This window comes from Dendropsophus ebraccatus, chromosome 2 (assembly GCF_027789765.1).
Source record: "Dendropsophus ebraccatus isolate aDenEbr1 chromosome 2, aDenEbr1.pat, whole genome shotgun sequence".
Taxonomy (NCBI): domain Eukaryota; kingdom Metazoa; phylum Chordata; class Amphibia; order Anura; family Hylidae; genus Dendropsophus; species Dendropsophus ebraccatus.
Genome location: NC_091455.1, coordinates 106,554,334 through 106,579,875, shown reverse-complemented (window position 1 = coordinate 106,579,875; position 25,542 = coordinate 106,554,334). Strand labels below are relative to the sequence as shown.

Below are 25,542 nucleotides of genomic sequence, written 5' to 3'. Positions count from 1 at the left end.
GTCTAAGTACAAAAATGGTGCGTGACTAATCCATAGATGTTAGCGCGGCCCAAAAGACTCAAATTTGAGGCTGAATAAAGTAAAAACATTTATTAAAAGTGCACAATAATTACACGTTTCGAGGAACAGAAGTCCTCTTCATCAGAATAGCAGTGCATGTGCATTGCACTGCTATTCTGATGAAGAGGACCTCTGTTCCTCAAAACACGTAAATATTGTGCACTTTTATATATCCAGTAGAAAATATAGACATGGCACTCACCCTTACGAAGTCGTCATGATTTCTTTATTGAGTCATAGAAACAACAATTCAGTGATCAGGTCTGTGAGAGGACGCCCTGAGCGCTTACAGCGACAGCTGTTTCCTGCTTTTCGGCACTTCGTCACGGCTGCGTATACACAGACCTGATCACTGAATTTTTGTTTGTATGACTCAATAAAGAAATCATGAAGACTAATCATAAGGGTAAGTGCCATGTCTATATTTTCTACTGCATATTTATTTTGACTGGACTGTCTTTACATAGAGCACCACTCCGAAAGAGTCTACGATTTTTTATATGCCTATCATTAGTGTGCATTAAGTCCTTCTCTGGATGGTGTGTAGTGCCGTATTCAGACTCTTTTTTTATGCTGTATTGTGCACTTTTAATAAATGTTTTTACTTTATTCAGCCTCAAATTGGAGTCTTTTGGCAGCGCTAACATCTATGGATTAGCCACGCACCATTTTTGTACTTAGACTACCCTCATAGGACGATTCAGCCGACACTGGTGGGCATTAGGTGGTGCGAAGACCCAAAGGTCAAAACATGGGCACAAGGTGTTCTCTTCCTCTTCTAAGTATTCGGAGAATAGAGATGTGTCACAGCCTCAGAGTTATGCCGGGCTAGAGTAAAAGGACCTTGTTCGGCGCTGAACGGTACTTTAGTTCAAACAGGTATATTGAAGAGATGATTTATTGTCTCAGAAACTATTTTCTGAGACAATAAATCATCTCTTCAATATACCTGTTTGAACTAAAGTACCGTTCAGCGCCGAACAAGGTCCTTTTACTCTAGCCCGGCATAACTCTGAGGCTGTGACACATCTCTATTCTCCGGCATCGGGATCTCGTGGCTCAGGATCCTCGACAGCAAACTCTTGGACTGGCTGCTGCGGCTACTCCGTCTGTCTTTGTTGATAGCGCTACAAGGTGTTGTACTCTTTGTACAACACAAAAAGGTGAGCATAACCATATGTGCTCCCCCTTCCCACCCGAGTATTGATGTTATTACCCTATGGCGCCTCTCTCTTCCTTTTAGCCTGCTTCATCTTCTAAGTATTCTTCTACCTCATCCTCTAACATTTCTATCATCTGGGACTCTCACGACTTCCTCCTCTCTGCTCCTCTGATTCTTTGTATCTTTCTACAGGCAACTCAGTCAGCACGACTGTACTCTTCGCTATACTCCTATCACAGAACTGGATCCTGTATTATCAAGTAAAGTGTTCTACTGTGTGTATTATCAAGTGTGTTATCAAGTGCTTTCTCAAGAGAAACGTATGCTGTCAAAGGAAAGCTGTATACTTTGCTGTACACCAGAACTTTTCAAGTAAACAACAGATTATTTATGGTAACGAGATTCTGTGATTCTTCGCTTCACACCGACCCAGCGTACACTACATCCTTGGAACATTTCCCCTTTCTGTAGGTGTCGGTACCGATAGTCCAGGAGGGTCACTACTCCCCCCCCGTAGAAACCCGGCAGGTCACTGTCCACAGGGGAACAAGGTGTAGCTGGCCCTTTAAAATAAAAGCAGGTGTGCCACCATACCTGTGTGCCCAACCGGCACTGGCGTCACGACACAACATCTCAGGGTCCGGCTGCATTTCGGCCAACCACCACAGGAGTGGCGTCACACCTCACCATCTAGCAAGTGACCATCCATTCCTCCGCCATAACACCTCGGGGGTTCACCACAAATATATAAAGGTTCCTGGCGTGGAGAGGTTTAAATGTGTGTGGGGCCGTTTCAGTGCGAGACACACACACATTAATGTGCCTAGAGCCAGACATAAAAACTTAAGTAATAGATAACAAAAAACTATTTTCCGTAATTAACCAGGGAGGGTAGTAGATTTATTTAGCCCCTTCCCAATCTTATAGTGCCAGGCTAAAAATACTGTCTTTCTGTAGTTCCACAGGGAGGAAAGTTTGCCTGCCCCTGGGAAAGTACTGACAAATTAGGAATGCGTAAATGTCCCTACTGTAGTTTCCGCAGGGCCTTGCGCTAATAGGGCACCATGCAAACCATGTAAAAGAGTAAAGACATAGGCAGATTTTACTACTCCTTGCTACGCTGCTGTTTAGATGCATTTTCTGGGTTGTCAAATTCTTCTTCGAACTTTGGTATGTTTTTATGATATATTTTTTGCAAGATATAAAACACAAACATGTGGTACAGTGGTGCAGGCTACATATGTATGTAACTGGCGTGCTGAGGTGAGTAATCTGTCAATATATTTATAAAGAATGATATCCAACAGTCAAAATGGGACTTTATTGTGGACTTTGCATGTAGGAACCATCAAAGGGAGATTCCTTTGTAACATATACAGTACTGTGAGCCTCAAAACTGACATTATTGACTTTATATTTTTCTTTTTTTGATCATACAGTACATACAAATATTTTTATGTCTTTGTTGTGTAGGCAGCCTGGGTTCCTCTTGAGCTTCCCTGTATACTACGAGAAAAGATAAAGAGAAAGAACAAAGGATTTCTTCCTTTTCCTCTTGTGCCTCCACCTGAATCTTGTAAAGTAGATGTGAAAGGGGAGATGCTCTTTCAATATTTATACAAATCCTCTTGTCCATTTCTAAGCAGGTGTCTGTACATTATAGGACAGCACCAAGAAAGAGGAAGATATCTGAGAACCTTATTGTTAAGTAAGGTTATACACAGGGCATGCTAAAAATTGCTCCTAGTAATTTTCCATACATGTACTACATTTGCTGATCAGCCGTAACATAAGAAATAGTAAAAAGTGAATTAAATAACCTTGAATACTATCTATTACACTTTCACCTGAGAAGGAATGGAATGTATCAGCATCAAATGAAAAGCCCGTTATGTGTTGGAAGTATGCAGTGCTTAGTGTCTACAAGAAGGGATCCAGGGAAGGACAACTAGTGAACTAGAAACAGGGTCATTGGACCTCAAGACTCTCTGATATGTATGACGAGAGAAAGAGAGAAACATGGCAAGGACATAGTATTTTGGTGCCCTAGGCAAATAAGATACCTCCCCCCCAATAAGTCATCAGTATCCAAGACCAACCAGTAACATCACTAGTCTATATATAAATATATTTAACATATTTAACAGCACTGACTTTTTTCTAGGTTTCCTCACTGACTCAAACACTGACAGCTGTGATGAACTGTGATGCAGTGTCATTGTCTGTAAGTGGTGATAATAAGGGGTGCTAACAGCAGCATTGGTCATAGCTGTTTTGGCAGCACAAGCAAGACATATGGCTGATTGGCGTGTGTGTGTGTGTGTGTGTGTGTGTGTATGTGTGTGTGTGTATATACACTACATAGACAAAAGTATTAAATCATCAAATTGTGGTGTATTTTTTAGTCCCATTGACACAGATGTATAAAATAAAGCACCTACCAATGAAGTCTGCCTTATTTATAAAAATCACTGTGAAAATAGAGAGCACAAGCAGGCGCAAATAGCGTAAATCCGCAGTAAATGAATGAAGATTAAAGATGGTTAACTTAGCCGATCACCTAAGGTGGTCATGCTACGAGCCCGACAACGCCGTTAGTAGAGATAATGTAGCCGTCTACCTCCCGTCCTGGATTGGCACGTACCAGTGGAAGAAACACTACACCTCATATGATCCATCCGAGCGGAGCGTGTTAGTAGCCGTACATAGCCTGTGGATCCTGAAACCCTCTGCACGTCAGGACCTCCTGCTGCGATCTTACAGTTATTTTTGAAAATGGGTTAGTTCATAAAATGTATTCCCTTTTAGATCTTCCAAAACTCACTCTGAGTGATAATTTTGAAGGCATTGGTGGAGGCATTTAGGAACCACAGCAACGCAGTCTTGGAGGGGCAGACCAGGAAATGTTCTAGAGTAGATTTGTCAAGTGATGAAAGTCACCAACACTCTATATAGTCAATAACTACAGAATCCCAGACTACCTAGTCTGATATAAAAGTCAACACAAATAACTTCTTATAGGAGCTTCATAGCATTAGTTTACATGACCAAGCAGCTGCTTAAGGCTTACCTTTCAAAGCACAATGCCAGTGGACTCTAGAACCGTAGAAATTTGTTATTTAGAGTGTTAAATCCTGTTACTAAGGTCTCTTGCACACAGCTGTAATTTAGGGTCTGCATGCTGTAATTATTATCTCTTTATTATACTTACCTTACTATCCAATTTATTATACTTACTTTATAATAGCTGTGCTGTGACTGGATGCTTTGGGCAATAAAGGCAAAACTATTTTTTAAGACATTTTTGATATATAAGGCTCTTCTATAAATGCAGATGCCCATTTACAGAAACAAATGTCCAGTCCCTCTACTGCTTGGGAAAATTGAATATCCTCCTATGGGTTGTGGTCATTACTTATGAGGAGGCATAAAAGCATCTGCTTCTGAGGGAACCCAATATTAAGTTTTACTTGTATTCATTATTAGCTTTATTAAAATGTTTTTTTTAGAATGGAATGGATAAAATACATAACAGTATTTTAAATCATATAAATTATGTAATATTATTTTAGAATTTTCTTTGTTGAAAAATTTGCCTTTTTTTAGCAAAAAGGTATATCTACAGCCTTGGTAACCTTGTCCCATATACTAAAAAGGACTATTGGATAAGTTTGCTTTAATAAATTATGTATTTTTTTAGATGTTTTAGCTGGGATATGAAGTAAATGCCAAGTTTTAATGGAGCACTGAGTGCTGCCTCCATTCATAAGTTAATTGTCAAACTTCTTTGTATCTTAAGGAATGGAATGCTCAAAGAAACAACTACATATAATTCATTTTAAATCACACTAATTAGATAAAGAAACGAATATATGTTTTTCTCCACATTTTATAACTATGCAAATCGTTATGTAATACACAAATGGATAGATACCAGAAATGTAAGAGGGGATACATACAGATATTAGCATAGCTTTTAAAACAAGAGGAGTGCTGTAATATTTTTACCAACTTTATTTCTTAAAAATATAGGAGGAATTTATCATGAAAGGAGTTTAATACACTGCTCTTATATGAAATTCCCCCATCTCTGCTCTGCTTTATCAAGCATAAACCTGGCAGCCTCAGAAATCTACACCAGCTCTCAGCTGGCATAGATTCTAACTACTTAATTTATCTAAATCAGACCAACCTCTGAAAAGTACCAACCTCTGAATGTTACTCTTGGTCCAAGACAAGCTATAGCACTGGCTGTAAATCATACTGTAAAGCATCTTCTGCTATTTACCACTGGCTCCATTGACAGGCTGATCTGCAAATGACAGCTGGACACATATGTGGAATTCAAGGCTCAGAATTAAGCAATTATTTGGTGACTATAATAATCATATCATCAATAATCATTATTCCTTTATATAGGGTCAACTTTATTCTGCAGCCCTTTACATAGCTTGCCATCACTCAAATGCTCATAAATAAAGTCTTCTCAATTGCATTGTAATGCTCCTTGTATAAAAGTGTCCATGCATATATTTGTTTATTTAAAAACAGTGAATAAAATTGCATTGAAAAATATATGCTGTGTCTAGTGTCAATGTTCACTCTGTTTTCAATATACAAAAATGAGCAATGATGAACTACAATTTGTTAACCTTACATTACAGATTTAGCTGCTATCAGCTGAGTTTTCGTAAAACTCAATAATTGTCAGACTTTCTAGCTGTCCAAGGCATGTGCATTTATTTGGCTCCCAGACATGACATCACCACAGTCAATCAAAATCAATCAGCAGAGTAGAGCAAGATGACAAGACTGGAATACCCCCTGGAGCTAAGAAATCTACACATGTGAGTATCTCCCTTGAAAGTCTTTCAGACCTAGAGCTGGGATATGCAAGTTTAGTCCAGTCCATAAACAAGGGCCCTACCCTTAGCAATGACTAAAAGAAATGCCAAATTAGCATTTAAGTTGACCTTTCAACAAAGTACAGTGGTACCTTGGTTTAAGAGTAACTTGGATTGAGAGCATTTTGCAAGAGTTTTTCAAAATTGTGATTTGATTTAAGAGCATTGCTTTGGTGTAAGAGCTCCCTGTACTGGGTGGTAGGGGGAGTGGGGGAGGGGCATAGCCTGTACAGCGGGGTCTACAGCACTGTACTCTGACTCAGGAAGTGTCCCTCACCTTCCAAATCATGGCAGATTCCCTTCAGGCTGGGGCTTGCATCATGGGACTGGTCTGTGGTGGTCATCTCGCCATAGTTCTAATCCCCTCTCTCCTGGGACAGAGAGTGCTGGTATATTGTGCTCACCCTATACCCTGCTCATTCCTTCCTGAAGTCTCTGTCATCCCTTGTGTTTTCCATCCTTGGCATTCCTGCTATAATGTGCCTGTACTTAAACTCAGCTATACACACTGCTGTTTTTACATGCGTGAATTCACACTGCTGTATAGAAAAGTTTCTGTCACTGTTGTCCTGCACAGCTCTGTGATTCTCACTTCCTAATTGGTCCATACTGAATACATGCCCTTTCCCCATTGCTGTCATGTGACCACACAGACCTCTGACAGAAGCCCTGCTTCTCTATTCTAGCCTGTTGTACTACACTACTGCATTTTGGGGATCTACAGCTCCATCCTGTATCTACAATCTGCTGCTGTTTCTTCAGGTTTATGCAGTTACTATACATAATACACCACATGCTGATTGCTATACTTTACAGTAACTTATAATATGACATACCCAGCTTTCTAAATGTTTGTTTCATTTGTTTTGCCTGTTATTCAAATTTAAAAAATCATTGTCTGCATTTCAATGATTTCTTATGGGAAAATTTCCTTTGGTTTAAGAGTGATTTGGATTACAAGCATGGTCCTGGAACAAAAATATGCCCATAATCCAAGGCACCACTGTGATGTCAAACCTATTTTTCCGCAGGAAAACATTTAATTTTCATACCATGTAGTAGTCAAAGAATGCTGCATACAGTACTGTGCAAAAGATTTAAGCAAGGGTGGAAAAAAGAATATTGAGTCCTGGAAGTAATGTTGTACCTCCCACAGAGCCCTGACCTCAACTTCATAGAGGCGGTCTGGGATAACATAAGAGACAAAACTAGGGATGGTCCGAACCCGCCGAGGTTCGGGTTCGGCTGAACCCGAACGCTCAGCATCGGATTCCCGCTGTCTGCCCTCTCCGTACAGCGGGAGGAATGCCTGGAAAACTGGGATACAGCCTATGGCTATGGTTGGGTTCTGCATTGCCATCTCAGATAGAACTCACCAATCACGATCCACTTGCAAACTTGCTTCTTTCGAGACAATGAATGTCAAAACACAGGGTTGGGCAAAAGAACTGGCTTATCACTTGCTTTTCCTTTGATACACCTGCTTTGTTTTACTCTGAGTATAAAGAAAATCTTTTTACACTGAGGTACTATTTATGCAGTGCTACTCAATGTGTGATAAATCTTTAAAGCAGCTGTGTTGCAGTTAATCCTGAAGGACAAATTCCATTGGGAATGGAACCACAAGACCCATGAACCTTTTTGGAGCAACATATGCAGCGTTCTTTGCCTATTGCATGGTGTGAAAAAGTGACCTCCAGATGAAAGATTACATTTGCACTAGTGACTGTAAGAGTGGTAAAGCTGAAATGTTCTATTGTATTTAGGGGTCAACTGGTCTCAGTTGCCTGCTTTGATTTATGGAACATCAAAGAGTGCTAGATTTTAAAAAAAATATATATATAAATATTTATTATTGGCTCATAGGTATATTTGGTACCCAGAAAAGTTTACGTAAAGAACCTGATATCGTTGGACATACAAAGCAGTCACCAACTGTGGTTCTCAGTCATTATCACAGCCTGACCTCTATAAGCATCCAAACACCTGTACAGTTTGGGGGCGATTTACCAACCTATAGTGGGATTCTCAGAGGTCAGCTTTCATTTTACCAGAGCAATACAAGAAATAAAAGCTTAGCTCTGGTTTGTTATTGTGGGGAACAAAAAGACTTTTTATAAGACAGCTTGGTAAAAGTGCCCAAATTTGGCACAGAAGTGCTCTGATTACTACTATCTAATACTCTCATTTTTAAAGGGGTCTTGAAGAGATGAGAGTAGGAATCTCATTGATTCCTCAGGTTAACTGCTTCATTTCTCTTATAAGTCATCCCTTTTGAATGATTACAGTTTCCTGGTTAAGCAAAAAAAGGCTCAATGCAGATCATTGCAGATGGCTGGCATAAATCTGCATTGTTCTCGCGTTGACACTTGTATGTTGCCTGCTCCAGAGTTAGATCAGTTAAAAATTCTTGATGCTTACGAACAAGCTCCATTATAGACTCAATCATATGAATCAATCTCTTACCTGTCCTATGACTCCATCTCCTGACTGTATAGGCTCTTTTTACAAATGCCCTGAATGCAGAGGCAGAGCTGCATTTACTGCGCTGACAGGCTTTTAATGACTGTATTTATTTTAGTTCTGTGCCACAGTACAGGATCAGGCTATGTTCCAACAATGTTTTTTTGCCCGTTTGAGTCCAAATAACGGCTGTTATTTCAAAATGACAGCCTTAATTAGTTCAATAAGGGCTGTCATTTTAAAATAATTATTTGGACTAAAAAAAAAAAAAAAAAAAAAAAAAACTTGGGCTTAAAAAAGACGCTGTGGGAACATAGCCTCAGGCTATCCTGCTGATGGCTCTGCATGCAGGAGTACACAGAAACAGGCTGCTATTGCTGACATATACATCATTTAGACTTTGATGCAATACATAGACCCTTATATACATCTAGATGATTTCATGGAAACTATAATAATAACAACAACTATTGTTATTATTACATAAGATTATTTAAAATAATAATAAAAAAATATTATATAATGGATTATTCACATAAATTATACATTTTAGCTGCTGAGATTCTTAGCTGTCTGATGACAGATTGGCCTACTTTCTTGCATTCATAGGTCATATAAAAGGTTTAGAAAGTCACTTTGGTGTGTTCTTTTCTTCTTAATTTAGCCATTGGAGATAACGCTTGCAAGTTAACTGTGCTCAATATCCAGAATTTCTGTCCAAGATAAAATATTGGTTAGTGTGCCAGTTCTACTGGATATTTTTTAAGATAATTATCTGTCTGCACTATTGTTATTGATCAAAATTCACTGAGCCATACAATATAAAATTCTACGGAAAAATAGGCTGTGCACAAAGCTGTTGATATCATAATCTTTCAAACATTTTGTCACAGAAATGCTTTTACTAGAATGGAGTAGAAAGCTATTTATTTAAGTACACCTCTATTGTATCTGGAGTTGGAGAAAGACAAGGAAGTAAAAGGAATGTTAGTCAGTGGTTATTCATGCAGAAGATAGAGCATTACATCACCTCCATATCATAAAATTATTGAGTTACTCACAAAGTCACGTCTCGGTCTAGACTGTGGTTCTCACACTCTCAAGCACTCATTCAAAGGACAAATAATGTCTTCCTCATATACTCACTATAAAAACATAATGAAAATGTTAATAAAAAGACAAATGAAAATAGGCCGTTGGATTCTCTACAGCGTCACTAAACGGGCATCACCTCTTATCTATCTACCTTTTGTATTTTACTGATCACCAACTATTGTTGGGTCAGTTTTCTAATTTAAAAATGACACTAAATTCAAACTATGTCTACAGCAATACATTGACTTGTGTGAGGTCTCCAACACAGCCCTGAGTTGAACTCATTTGTATTCAGTGCACAGTATATTCTTTCATGAGCAGCATGGACACAAGAAGACTATGACCTTTAAATGTCTGCTACATAGTGCTTTAGGCACTATACTTTTAATAATACAGATGTAGATCATGTCATTTTAGGATTTGCACAGTCACATTAAACAATCATTGTGTAATCTGGAGGTGTTGCGTCTCATTAATGCAGTAACCACAGTCTATTGATACCGAAAATGAATAACATCGCTGGAAAACTGCAGTTATATTCAGAGGTACACTACCGTTCAAAAGTTTGGGGTCACATTGAAATGTCCTTATTTTTGAAGGAAAAGCACTGTACTTTTTAATGAAGATAACTTTAGACTAGTCCTAACTTTAAACAAATACACTCTATACATTGGTAATGTGGTAAATGACTATTCTAGCTGCAAATGTCTGGTTTTCGGTGCAATATCTACATAGGTCCATGCGACAAATTGCTAAGAAATTGAAGATTTCCTACAACGGTGTGTACTACTCCCTTCAGAGGACAGCACAAACAGGCTCTAACCAGAGTAGAAAAAGAAGTGGGAGGCCGCGTTGCACAACTAAGCATGAAGATAAGCACATTAGAGTATCTAGTTTGAGAAACAGACGCCTCACAGGTCCCCAACTGGCATCTTCATTAAATAGTACCCGCAAAACACTAGTGTCAACATCTACAGTGAAGAGGCGGCTGCGGGATTTTGGGCTTCAGGGCAGAGTGGCAAAGAAAAAGCCATATATGAGACTGGCCAATAAAAGAAAAAGATTAAGATTGGCAAAAGAACACAGACATTGGACAGAGGAAGACTGGAAAAAAGTGTTATGGACGGATGAATCCAAGTTTGAGGTGTTTGGATCACAAAGAAGAACGTTTGTGAGACGCAGAACAAATGAAAAGATGCTGGAAGAATGCCTGACACCATCTGTTAAGCATGGTGGAGGTAATGTGATGGTCTGGGGTTGCTTTGGTGCTGGTAAGGTGGAAGATTTGTACAGGGTAAAAGGGATTCTGAATAAGGAAGGCTATCACTCAATTTTGCAACACCATGCCATACCCAGTGAACAGCGCTTGATTGGAGCCAATTTCATCCTACAACAGGACAATGACCCTAAACACACCTCCAAATTGTGCAAGAACTATTTACAGCAGAAGCAAGCAGCTGGTATTCTATCGGTAATTGAGTGGCCAGCGCAGTCACCAGATCTGAACCCCATTGAGCTGTTGTGGGAGCAGCTTGACCGTATGGTACGCCAGAAGTGCCCATCCAACCAATCCAACTTGTGGGAGCTGCTTCTAGAAGCGTGGGGTGCAGTTTCTCCAGCTTACCTCAACAGATTAATAGCTAGAATGCCAAAGGTGTGCAATGCTGTAATTGCTGCAAAAGGTGGATTCTTTGACAAAAGCAAAGTTTGATGTAAAAAACAATGTTATTTCAAATACAAATCATTATTTCTAACCTTGTCAATGTCTTGACTCTATTTTCTACTCATTTCACAACGTATGGTGGTGAAGAAGTGTGATAATCCACATGAAAGAAAGTATAGAGAGGGCACTCACCCCTAGATGTGATCTTCTTTATTGTAACATAGTGCTTTAAAACTTACAGGACATGTGCGGGGCTTTTGCTGTGGTACGCCAAGCACCTAGTTGATGGGTAACAGCTTGTTCGCGCTTGCGCGCTTCGTCAAAATAAGTGTGACTTTTCATGGAAAACACAAAATTGTTTGGGTGACCCCAAACTTTTGAACAGTAGTGTAGATATGCTGAAGACAGCAGAGGACACCTGTATTATGGCCATTGGTTTTCAAAAACCAAGGGTTTCTTCAGGACTATTATACTAATAGCCTATTGATAGGGTAAATAAAAAAGAAGACAGCAGGTATTCTCACCCACAAATAGGTTGTATCATTAAAAAACTAGGTCTAAACCAATGCATTGAGTGAAATAAACATATCAGAAATGTACAAGCAATTCTTGAAATGTACTGTTTTAGAGATATAGACTTACTATTCCCCCAATTGACTGCATTGTTGATAATCTGTTGTCCTTGGTTATGGGCCACAAAGATGGGTCAGGCATGCTCTATTCAACTGCAATCTCCAGGAAGTACTGGCAGTTGGTCTCCACTGAGCCTGCAAGCAAGGGGGATTGTGGGAAAGTGTGTGCACAGTTGTATGGCAACAGTACAGTCACATTTCAGAGAGGAAATCAGAAAATGATAAGATTCATGAGGGAGAAAAATAATACAGGAATATAAATTAGTTTTCTAAAAACAGCACATGTGTACTTCTTTACCAACTTTGCTTAATGCTAGAACTCATTTAGGATCAGCTATCAGTGTTTGAGTGGTGAGACTGTAAACTCCAGGACTTAATCAACACACTGCAGGAGCCATAGCATCATCCCCATCCGACCTACAAGCTTGTTTATCACCACCTACTTGCATAAGTAGCGATGTCTCCTTCGCAGGCCTAGATTTCACGCATGTGCAGTAACTAGCTTGGTGGTGCAAGGGCCTTGGTATTACACAAACATGAGATCTTGGGTGGGGAAGGAGACATCACTACTTTTGCATCTATACATATACATAAGTAGGCAGTGATGGAGAAGGCTGGATGGTGCACAAATGGGCAGGGGAACATCCCCAGTGAACCAAAGCCGCTAATTAAAATCTCTGTTTTTTTAAACTATTACTTTTCCTCCCTTGATATACGTTAGTGAAGCGTAAGCAGCAGTCTCTGTACAAAAAGGTAGGTAGATAGTGAACTCACTATATTCATTCCCTAGTGACACCAGCTACATGTGGGAATCCAGTGAGGAGGATGCAATGGCCAGGATTCAAGGGACTCTGTCAGCAGGTTAAGCTGTCCTATCTAAGGGTAGCATAAACTAGTGACGGAGAAGCTGAACAGAATCATGCATCACTTACATTGTTCTGTGTAGCTGATTCAGAGATATGCTCCTGATTAACATGGACAATAAGTAGTCCTCTCCATTATAAGCATGAGCCCATTAGTCCTCAATATTCATGAGTAGTAGAAAACTCCACCCACCATCTGCTGATTAGCAGTTATCTATCCATGCTGTGTATAAGCAGTCAACTGGAAGGGCCCCCACCCCTTTATAAAAGGGGGGACACACAGACCTGCGCACCCCCCCCCCCCCCCCCCCTACCCTTCTTATTTGTTTTAGGTGATGGTTTGTTCCGGCCTCCCTTTCTCCTACTATGTTACATTTAGTCTTACCTTTCCGGAAATGTCGGTATCCAGTGTCAAAAGGCAGAAGATAAGGGGAACTGCTTTGTGATTGGCTGCCTCTCCTAGACCCGGGAAAAAAAAAAAAAAGGTTATCTATGACAGTTGGTAGTTTGGGGGTTTTAGTTGTCCCTGGAGAGAAGAGGAAGCTCCCACGCTCCCAAATGAAAAGACTTGAAGTGACATCACCGCCTTTTTACATGACTTCTTTACACAGGTGTAAAGGGTAAATTTTGCAGTTTTCATACTGTATTTTATATCATACGTCATGTAAAAAGTGATCTTTTATCATCTACAGATTGTGCTGACCGAAGCGCCACTTAGCCCTGCCCACAACGGTGCTGTAGACCTCACCCCTCTATGGTGTCATAGCGGTCTAGGCCCCACCCCTCTATGGCCATTGGAACGGGCAGGCTTAAAGATCTAGGCCCCATCCCCTCTAGGTTGACCCATACCAATGGCCACCAAGCTGGTGGGGCCTATGTGCTGATAATGTCAAGGAGGGGCGAGGCCTGCGGAGGCGATGTGGGCGGGGCTAAGTGGTACTGCTGGTGTGAAGCCCCACCCAGGTAGCATAATCTGCAGATGATAAAAGATCACTTTTTATTGGAACAAGCACCATAACATATGATATAAAATTAGGTGTGAAAACTGTGTAGAGAAGTCATAATGCAAAAAGGGGGGAGTCAGTGTCACATTAAGTTTTTTTGCGGTGCTAATAAGGTGGGAGTTTAGTCTCTCAGCTTAAAGGGGTTGGCCACTTCATAGTAAAATAGGTCAGTACAAAGTATTAGTAACTGTTCTCACTGTATATACTGGCAGCAGCTCCCTGTGTACCTCATAGAGCTAAAATCAGACTCCCCTTCACCAGGCTGGGCTGTCCTGCTCTGTTTTGTTTCAGTCCATAAAATGGCCGACATGAAGGAGCATGTGACCATGTCCTGTCCACTGTGTCCTTCATAGACACATACAGGCTCAGTGGTAGACACTGGGGGGCGGGGCATGGTCACATGCTCCTCCATGTCAGCCATTTTATGGACTGAAACAAAACAGAGCAGGGCAGCCCAGCCTAGAGGAGGGGCGTCTGATATTAGCTCTATTAGTTACACAGGGAGCTGCTGTCAGTATATACAGTGAGTACACTTACTAATACTGTACACTGAGCAATTTTACTATAAAGTGGCCAACCCCTTTAAGGCCCTATTCTATGAAGCGACTATCGGCCGTTATGGCCGATAATCGCTTTATTTAATAGAAATCAACAATCAGCTGACATGCACTATGTCGGCTGATCGTTGTCTTTCAACATGTTGAAACATCAATAATCTAGATAGCAGCGATCTACTACCGTCTTTCTGTGTAACAGGAGCAGCGGCAGAAGACCGCCGCTATCTTCTATGTGCTGCCCGGACGATCTAGCGATTACCCAGGCAGCCCCCCACAGTTCCCTAAGGGCCCCCCCCTCTTACTCACTCGCTGTCGGCACGTGTAATAGCGCCAGCAGTGAGCGGGGAACGAGGAGCAAGTGAGCACTCTGCTCCTCTGAACATGTTATATACATATGAAACACATATGAAACAAAAAAGAGTACAATAAGTGGATCCCTTTTGGGAGCCTAGCTGGGACAGCACAATTATTTTAAAACAGCGCAACGGATCCACTAAAAGCGAACATTGATGGAATCATCATATGAATCTGCTATTAGTTTCCCTTAAGGCCATGTTCAAACGCTGAACAAACAACAGCTGTTCCGCCTCGAACAGTTGCTGTTTAAGGGTATGTTCACACTGAGTAAATGTGGCAGAATTCCTGTCACACTGCCTGAGTGTGACATGTCATTTCTTTGCACAGTGAGCGGCGGAGGCGCACAAGCCCTCTCAAAGACAAACAGTGTCAAACTAAAGCAGGCGGAACTCTCCGCCACGGAATTCCGCCACATTTACTCAGTGTGAACATACCCTAACTCTACCTATGGCCCAAATTAATGATCATGATTATTAATTCCAGCTGTAGGTAGCGTAAAACAACAGTCATTCACGGCAGAATGGACGTTGTTTGTACAGCATGTAAACAGCCTAAATGTGGAAAAAAAGTTATAATCTGGGACAAATAGCAGTGCTGTACTTTTCACAGACAATGACTAGAGTAGCAGTGTGCATGCTTGTCTATACACCCATCTAAAAGTCCTAACAATCATACCCCCATGATCAAGATGTTGTGCCACAATTTGATTGCACAACCCTAAAATGAGAACTATTGGCAGAACTAGATATGCTTAGTCATCATGATTGCAGGCATCTCTTTGTAATTTCAATAGTCCTCTCTATTGCCAGGTTATAAACATTTTTGTTACCATGCAAATTAGGGGCATTCCCAAGCTTGGCAAGAACCCACTATTCCACTGCCTGCTTTCATCTGCCCACCCCATTTGACTGACAGTCACTAAAGAGGGGATTGGGTTGCACCTGGGCTTTTGCTGTACTGGGGAACCCTGGATACGTATGCCTCATGTGCATAATACCAAAAAGGCTTCTATCTCATCAATGGAGAAGACTATGGAGATAAAGAAAAAGAGTATGCCCAGAATGACTAGCCCTATGTAGTCATGGGCTTATTTACACCTGTTTTCTGCTAACAGGTGTACTGTAAGTGCTTAGGCCTTATTCACACGTTCCGTAATTTACGGATCCGTATTTCCGGATCCGAGTTAGTGCACATTGAAGTCTATTGGGCTATTCACACGATCAGTAGCAGAAATGGATGAAAATCAATCCGTAAAAAAAAAAGGACATGTCCTAGTGCGGACCGGGTGCGGACCCATTTTTTTTTGCGGATCCTCTCATTGAAATCAATTGGTTACGGATTGTTTACGGATTGTAACATGTTGGCATCCGTATTTCCGCAAAAAAATCCGGATGAAGTGCATTGAAAAGCACTGAGTAGTAAAAAAATGGAATTACGGAAATACGGATGGAATACGGATGGAATACGGATGTCCAATCCGCAATTTCTCACGGGTTGTTTCAGGACCAGAAAAAAATACTGAACGTGTGCATAAGGCCTTATTGTGCTTATGATTCATTAGTCAAACCTTAAAAGAGGTTTCCTGGTCCTTTAACACTGATGCCTTGTCTTCAGGACAGACCATCAATGTTTGATCAATGGGGTTCCGAGAGAAACACAGCATGGCTTCTGGTCCCATTATTTGTGTATATGCCAGAGCCATGACTTTGCCAAGTCTGCAGGGGTGATAGTTGGGGGTGCCATATGTTGGCACCCTGCTGATACAACATCTTAAGGATAGGCCATCAATGTAAAAGTCCCGGTAAAATAAAAAATAAAAAAATAGCTATTGCTTTGGTGGATTGCAAATTAGCAAAAAATCTCATAGGAAGTACGTATCCCGGTCACATGTAACTTTGACCTTTATGCAATCTGTGAATGAAGCATACTTAACTGATAAGGACTAGTGTTCCCACTATCATAGATACTGTATATCCATCATAATGATGGGGATTGTTGACTTCACCTCTTCCCAAAATGTATATGCAAAATAAGCTACAAAAACACAGTCTGCTATACATAGCTATTCCTAATCAAACATAAAAATAAAGTAAAGCTGTAATAAAGTAACCAATCCCAATTGTTTCAATAAATGTTTAGAATACTGTGCTACATGGAGAGTGGGTATTTTTTATTTATCTCTCCTACCTACATGGACAATATTTCTTTCTGGACCTAATGTCCTTGAGTGTAAAATCATATATGCAGCTGTTTCACAAAAGCCGACTTCTTTCTAACGCCTCCAAGCTATCTTTACCTTCAGCCTTTTGATTTTCCCAAAGAGAAACTTTATGTAAGTACAGCAATATTGCACCATTTTCACAAAGGAAATAATACAGAAGAGTCCCAGATGACTCTGCAAAATCTTCAAATAGCCTGCAGTTCTATTCAGTACATTGTACACCAAAATATTGGATAGACTTTAAACATACAAATGAACTTTGTGACGGGAATCAGCATGAGGTTGGTATTGGGGGCAGTATCAGGGGTGTAACTAGGAATCATGGGGCCCCATAGCAAAAAAAAACTGTATCCCCCCCCCAACATACTCATCTGGCTAAGTGTAGTCCCCAAACGTGTCAATCATGTGCTAGGGAGCTGTGAGAGGTTAGTATGTGTATGGGGGGCTCTTGTGACTGGAGGTACACAGCTGCCTCCGGCCACAAGAGAGACCCACAGTGCTGTGTGACATGTTGTGAGACGCTACCATGAAGGCCGACCACACTTCACTGGAGCCACTGCCTCTAATATGTATATAATATCCTCAAGTATACCCCTCTATATACATATCTACTTACTGTATCTATCTATCTATCTATCTATCTATCTATCTATCTATCTATCTATCTATCTATCTATCTATGTTAGAGGTATATATAAAGGTATTAAATACATATTAGAGGGATTTGAAATACTTGTGCAGACTGGTGCCTTTATGTGCAGATCCTCGATGTGTAGCTCCTCCGCTGTGAGACAATGTCCCTAGGAAGGGGGGTGAGGTTGTAGGTTGCTCTGAGACGCTATGGTGCTGGCCTGGGGGAGTGGCGCAGTAGTGCCGTTCCCCTGCGGATGCGGGCAGCTCCAAAACGCTATGGCAGGTCGCTATGACACAATGTTCCCTTCACATGTGTTTACAATACATGTGCTTTTCAATATATGTGCTTTCTATATATGTGCTTTTCAATATATGTGCTTTCTAGTACACCAGCATACATTCTGTTTACATTCCAAGTACCCACATGGCCGCTAGGGTACCACGCTACAGTCTCCCCTTCATGTACTGTGTCAATGTATTGTGTTGCAGAACTACATTTCCCATTGCTATGTGATGTAGTCCTGTATATTACCCCACACACCATGCTGGGAGATGTAGTCCTGTATATTACCACACACCATGCTGGGAGATGTAGTCCTGCATATTACCCCACACACACCATGCTGGGAGAAGTAGTCCTGTATATTACCCCACACACACCATGCTGGGAGATGTAGTCCTGTATATTACCCCACACACACCATGCTGGGAGATGTAGTCCTTTATATTACCCCACACACACCATGCTGGGAGATGTAGTCCTGTATATTACCCCACACACACCATGCTGGCAGATGTAGTCCTGTATATTACCACACACAGCATGCTGGGAGATGTAGTCCTGTATATTACCACACACACCATGCTGGGAGATGTAGTCCTTTATATTACCCCACACACACACTATGCTGGGAGATGTAGTCCTGTATATTACCCCCCACACACCATGCTGGCATATATAGTCCTGTATATTACCCCACATACACCATGCTGGGAGATGTAGTACTGTATATTATCCCACACACCATGCTGGGAGATGTAGTCCTGTATATTACCACACATACACCATGCTGGGAGATGTAGTACTGTATATTACCACACACCATGCTGGGAGTTGTAGTCCTGTATATTACCCCACACACCATGCTGGGAGATGTAGTCCTGTATATTACCCCACACACCATGCTGGGAGATGTAGTCCTGTATATTACCACACATACACCATGCTGGGAGATGTAGTACTGTATATTACCGCACACACCATGCTGGGAGATGTAGTACTGCATATTACCCCACACACCATGCTGGGAGATGTAGTACTGCATATTACCCCACACACACCATGCTGGGAGATGTAGTCCTGCATATTACCCCACACACACGATGCTGGGAGATGTAGTCCTGTATATTACCACACACAGCATGATGGGAGATGTAGTTCTGTATATTACCACACACAGCATGCTGGGAGATGTAGTCCTGTATTTTACCACACACAGCATGCTGGGAGATGTGGTTCTACTGTGCCACTGCTTTCCCCCTCCTGTACTGTGTTATCCTATTGCAAAACTACAAATCCCATAAAGAACTGCCAATAGGGCTTGATGGGGGTTGTAGTTCTGCAACCAGGAGGTCCACAGGCTGCAGAACTACAACTCCCACCATGGACTGTTAGTAGGACATGGTGGGGATTGTAGTACTCTGGGGGTAATCTTACCTGCCCTGGTTCCTGATCTGGCTGCCTTCCATTCATCTTTTCTGTGCTCCAAGAGGGTAGTGAAGATGATGAGATGGGTGCAGGCATCGCCACTGGGGGGTGAATGGTGGCCCTGGAACACTTTGCTGGGTGGGAGGTGAGGGCAGCCTGGAACACTGTGCGGGGGATGGGGGAGGGGCACCTGCTCTGACACAGTGTGCGGGGGATGAGAGGAGTGTGCGGGCGGCCTGAAACACTGTGCGGGGGATGGGGGAGAGGCACCTGCTCTAACACAGTGCGCGGGCAGCCTGAGGCGGGGGGGGGGGGGGCAGGGTTGAGGTCGATCTGCTCTCACACTATGGGGCGCGGGCAGCCAAGGGCTACTTTTTGGGGGGAGGTTTGGCAGGGGGGTTCTGGTGCGGGTGGGCAGAGGGGGTGGATCGCGGGCAGCTCTGGGACACTCTGACACACTCTCTGGGGGCACCCTGAGAGCACGAACAGGGGATGTGGCACAGCTGCTCCAACATCCTCCTCCATTAGTGCATCTGCCTGGGACCTTGACTCCGCCCCCCCATAAGTGTACGGCAGAGCAAAGGGGACCTGCGTTCGGACGTACACTGATGTTGGGGGAGGAGACAGTACGGCAGCGGCGGGGGCGTACAGTGTCTTTCGGAGCAGCAACAGGTGCCGGGAGGCTGCAACCTTGAGAGGCCGGGCAGGGCCGGGACAGAACACACATTTAGTTTCTCCCCTGACCTGCTGACCGGGCCCCTTGATGTAGCGGGCCCCGTAGCAGCGGCTATGGCGGTAGTTCCACCACTGGGCAGTATAGTAATTGCCCCTGTGGCTAGTTTTAAACACGGAAACAGATTGTCAGCAGATAAAGACCACCTGGTCCATCTAGTCCACCCTGACATTATTTCTTATTTTCTTATTTTAGGATAGATATACATTTATCCCCGGCATGTTTAAATTCAGATTTACTGCAAATTTACCAACCACATCTGCAAGAAGTTTGTTCCAAGCATCTACCACTCTTAAACGGGTTATCCAGCGCTACAAATACATGGCCACTTTCTTCCAGAGACATTACCACTCTTATCTCTACAGTAGTTCAGGTGTGGTTTGCAAACAAGCTCCATTCACTTCAATGGAACTGAGCTACAAAACCCTACCAAAACTGGAGTAGTGTTGTCTCTGGAAGAAAGTGTTCATGTTTTTGTAGCATGGGATAACCCCTTTAGTTATTTCTCATGTTGCTTCTGATCTTCCCCCAACTAACCTTAGATTGTGTTGCCTTGTTCTTGTGTTCAGTTTATTATTTAACCCCTTAAGGACCGGACTAATTTTCGTTTTTTGCGTTTTCGTTTTTTCCTCCTTGTGTATATAAGGCCATAGAAGTTGCATTTTTACATCTACGGACCCACATGAGCCCTTATTTTTTGTGTCACTAATTGTACTTTGCAATGACAGGCTGAATTTTTGCATAAAGTACACTGCGAAACCAGAAAAAAATTAAATGCGCAATGAAATTGGAAAAAAAAAGCTATTCTTTTTCTTTGGGGGGGGGGGGGGGGGGCGCTTCGTTTTTACGCCGTGTGTCCTATGGAAAAACTTACATGTTATATATGTTCCTCAAGTCGGTATGATTAAAACAATATGTAACATGTATAACTTTTATATTAATTAACGGCTCGTAAAAACAATAAATCCTTTTACAGAAAATAAACGTTCCTTAAAATCGCTCTATTCCCAAGCTCATAGCGCTTTTATCCTTTGGTCTATGGGGCTGTCTGATGTATAATTTTTTGCGCCATGATGTGTTCTTTCTATCGGTACCTTGATTGCGCATATGCGACTTTTTGATCGCTTTTTATTACAATTTTTCTGGATTTGATGCGACCAAATTTGGCAATTTTGCTCTTTGGAATTTTTTTGCACTTACGCTGTTTACCATGAGGAATCATTAATTAAATTAATTAATTAATTAATTTCGGGCGATTACGCACGCAGAGATACCAAACATGTTTGTTTATTTATTTATAAAATGGGAAAAGGGGGGTGATTTGGACTTTTATTAGGGGAGGGGGTTATTTATTAATAAAAACATTTTATTTTGTCTTCACATATAGTAATTAGAAGCCCCCTGGGGGACTTACACTATATATACACAGCACTGATCTCACATTGCGATCAATGCTGTGTATATAACCGAGCACCGATCCATCAGATAGGTGCTCTATTATAATGGTCTGCAGCAGACCATCTAAATAGATTGCCGAGCCGGGATCAGCGTCACTCTGACACTGAGCCCCGGCCGGCTCATTAGAACGTATCTCCCCTCCGCATTCACATCGCGGGGGGGGGAGATCCCCCACTAGACACCAGGGACAGGGGCCACATACACTATTCAAATGTCAACGGTGACAGCTGCATTTGAACAGTTAATTAGCCATCTGCGGCAATCGGCCACGGGGGCTAAGACTTGCGGTCCCTGGCTGCACATAGCAACCGGGGACCGCGGGCTGCAGAGAGGGCTCACGCTGGGAGCCTTCTCTGATCCCCCTTAACGGCTGCATGACGGGTATACTCGTCATGCGTCGTTAAGGGGTAAAACACTTCCAGAACCATTTTTAGCCCTCTAACATACATAAAAGATTTGATCATGCCCCCCTATCCCTTCTTTCCTCTAGACGTTACAAATAGGGTCTACATCAGCTTGTAGCTGGCGTAGATCTCTGAGACGACTGAGGGGCAGCCTCATTTACCCACGATTTGTCAAGAGCCAAGCACTTCTTTATAAAACAAGCGGAGGGGTTAGATTCAGATCAGAGTGGTGTATAAAATACAGTTTTTGCTTTAGTTCCTTAAAGCAACACTATATCCACCCACCCCCCAAACCGCTAGTAGCAACCTTTTGATGAGAATAAATCCTTACTGGTCATGTCTTTTAAAATGAGCATGGTGCTTTGGTTAGAGCACAAAATTATCTTTTTGGGTGTGTTCACACGTACAGGATCCACAGGAAATCTGCAGCAGATCCGCAGCAGATTTGATGGTGGAGATTTGATGCTGTGTTCAATTATTTAAATGAAATCTGCTGCGGATCCGCAGCAGAAAATACGCTGTGGATCCTGTAAGTGTGTACGTACCCTTAGGCTATGTTCACACTACGTATATGTCCGGCCGCATATTTTCGGGAATTTACGCAAGTTGCGGCCGGCTAAGCACAGACCGCGAACTTACGCCCGTAGTATACTTACGCTTCCCGAGCGCCCTACATAGCGATCTGACAGCGGTCTTTTACTTGGAAATCTTTGCCTAGCCCCGGACACCCCACAGAACCTTTTGGATTGGCAAAGAAAAGTGGAAAAATGAAGAAATCGCCACTACGTACGGGACCGCATGTTACGCTACGGGCGTAAGTTACGGCATTTTCGTCCTCAAACAATGGTCTGGTTCATTTTTTACGGCTCCGCGTACGATCCAGGCGTAAGTTAGTACGTAGTGTGAACTGTGAAGCCGTACATCGTATACTTTCCATTGTACGCAAACTACGTCAATTTCTGGCCGCTTATTCACGGAACACGCTACGTCCAGAGACTTACGTAGTGTGAACATAGCCATAGGCTGCATTCACACTACGTATATTTCAGTCAGTATTGTGGTCCTTATATTGCAACCAGGATTGGATTGAAAACACAGAAAGGCTCTGTTCACACAATGTTGAAATTGAGTGGATGGCTGCCATATAACAATAAAGAACTGCCATTATTTCAATTTAACAGCCGTTGTTTTAAAATAACAGCAAATATTTGCCATTAAATGGCGGCCATCCACTCAATTTCAACATTGTGTGGACAGAGCCTTTTTTGTGTTTTCAATCCACTCCTGGTTTTGGTTGTAATATGAGGACCACAATACTGTGGAGGACCAAATATACTGTGTGTGAACCCAGCCTTAGCAGGCAAGTCAAAGTGATGTGGCCTTTCTTCCTCCCCATCCTCTTCATCATTAGGAACGCCCCTGGCAGGATTTCTCCTATTCATCACTTGTCTAAACTGCACCTGTGCTGTAGCACAAGTGATGAATAGAAATCCTGTCCAGCACTGGCGGAACTACCGCCGTAGCAGCCGTAGCGGCTGCTACGGGGCCCCGCCGAATCAGGGGGCCCGTGACGCGGGCCCCTGGAGCTTACATATCCTGCAGCACCCGGCGGCTGAGCATGCCTCCCGGGTGCTGTAGCCGGGGGCCGGTCCCGTGCTCCTCCCGACCCGGAGACTCATTTCCCCAACCATAGGGAAAAGGAGTCACTGGGCCAGGAAGAGCACAGGACCGGTCCACAGCGCTCCTGTCACCCCCTGTCTGATGCGCGGCTGCCGTCTGATGCCGTGTCCTAGCCCCGGCAGCGCGCGTATCATAGAGTTCTGTGTGCTTGTGCTGCGGCCGCGACTTCCGGCACAGAGACGTGTGCCGGAAGTCGCGGCCACAGGCCCACACAGAACTCTATGATACGCGTGCTGCCGGGGCTAGGACGCGGCATCAGACGGCAGCCACGCATCAGACAGGGGGTGACAGGAAAAAGGCTCGACGGGGGAGCGTGTTGTTAGGTGAGTTTTTTTTCTTTTTTTTTAAACTTGCTTTCCTCGGATGGGGGGGGGGGGGAGAAGGGGACATCTATAAGGGGGGGGGGAGGGGGCATCTATAAGGAAGGGGGGGGAAGAGAAGGGGGCATCTATAAGGAAGGGGGGGGAGAAGGGGGCATCTGTAAGGAAGGGGGCATCTGTAAGGAAGGGGGGGAGAAGGGGGCATCTGTAAGGAAGGGGGGGATAGGAGAAGGGGGCATCTATAAGGAAGAGGGGGCAGAGAGAAGGGGGCATCTATAAGGAAGGGGGGGGAGAAGGGGGCATCTGTAAGGAAGGGGGCATCTGTAAGGAAGGGGGGGAGAAGGGGGCATCTGTAAGGAAGGGGGGGAGAAGAGAAGGGGGCATCTCTAAGGAAGGGGGGGAGAAGGGGGCATCTATAAGGAAGGGGGGGGGAGGGGGCATCTATAAGGAAGGGGGGGAGAAGGGGGCATCTATAAGGAAGGGGGGGGGAGGGGGCATCTATAAGGAAGGGGGGGAGAAGGGGGCATCTATAAGGAAGGGGGGGAGAGAAGGGGGCATCTATAAGGAGGGGGGGAGAAGGGGGCATCTATAAGGAAGGGGGGGAGAAGAGAAGGGGGCATCTATAAGGAAGGGGGGGGGAGAAGAGAAGGGGGCATCTATAAGAAAGGGGGGGAGAAGGGGGCATCTGTAAGGAAGGGGGGGGGAAGGGGGCATCTATAAGGAAGGGGGGGAGAGAGGGGGGCATCTATAAGGAAGGGGGGAGGAGAGAAGGGGGCATCTATAAGGAGGGGGGGAGAAGGGGGCATCTATAAGGAAGGGGGGGAGAAGAGAAGGGGGCATCTATAAGGAAGGGGGGGGGGAGAAGAGAAGGGGGCATCTATAAGGAAGGGGGGGGAGAAGGGGGCATCTGTAAGGAAGGGGGGAGAAGGGGGCATCTGTAAGGAAGGGGGGGGGAGAAGAGAAGGGGGCATCTATAAGGAAGGGGGGGAGAGAAGGGGGCATCTATAAGGAAGGGGGGGAGAAGGGGGCATCTGTAAGGAAGGGGGGGGGGAAGGGGGCATCTGTAAGGAAGAAGGGGAGAAGAGAAGGGGGCATCTATAAGGAAGGGGGGGGGGAGAAGGGGGCATCTATAAGGAAGGGGGGGGAGAAGGGGGCATCTATAAGGAAGGGGGGAGAAGGGGGCATCTATAAGGAAGGGGGGGAGGGGGCATCTATAAGGAAGGGGGCATCTATAAGGAAGGGGGGGAGAAGAGGGCATCTATAAGGAAGGGGGGGAGAAGGGGGCATCTATAAGAAAGGGGGGGAGAGAAGGGAGCATCTATAAGGAAGGGGGGGGAGGAGAGAAGGGGGAATCTATAAGGAACGGGGGGAGAAGAGAAGGGGGCATCTATAAGGAAGGAAGGAGAAGAGAAGGGGGCATCTATAAGGAAGGGGGGGAGAAGGGGGCATCTATAAGGAGGGGGGGAGAAGAGAAGGGGGCATCTATAAGGAAGGGGGGGGGAGAAGGGGGCATCTATAAGGAAGGGGGGAAGCGAAGGGGCCATCTATAAGGAAGGGGGAGAAGAGAAGGGGGCATCTATAAGGGGGGGGAGAGAGGGCCATCTATAAGGGGGGGACACCATAGG

At 43.6% G+C, this 25,542-nt stretch overlaps 1 long non-coding RNA gene across 1 annotated transcript; it reads right to left on the bottom strand.

Annotated features, from left to right (window-relative positions):
- Positions 1-9,150: 9,150 nt before the first annotated feature.
- LOC138784617 (uncharacterized) lies at positions 9,151-13,291 on the bottom strand. Its single transcript, XR_011361889.1, has 4 exons — positions 13,228-13,291; positions 11,990-12,114; positions 9,651-9,734; positions 9,151-9,302 (listed from the first exon to the last, which is right to left on the bottom strand). It is a non-coding gene; the product is annotated as an uncharacterized lncRNA (long non-coding RNA).
- Between the last annotated feature and the right edge of the window lie 12,251 nt (positions 13,292-25,542).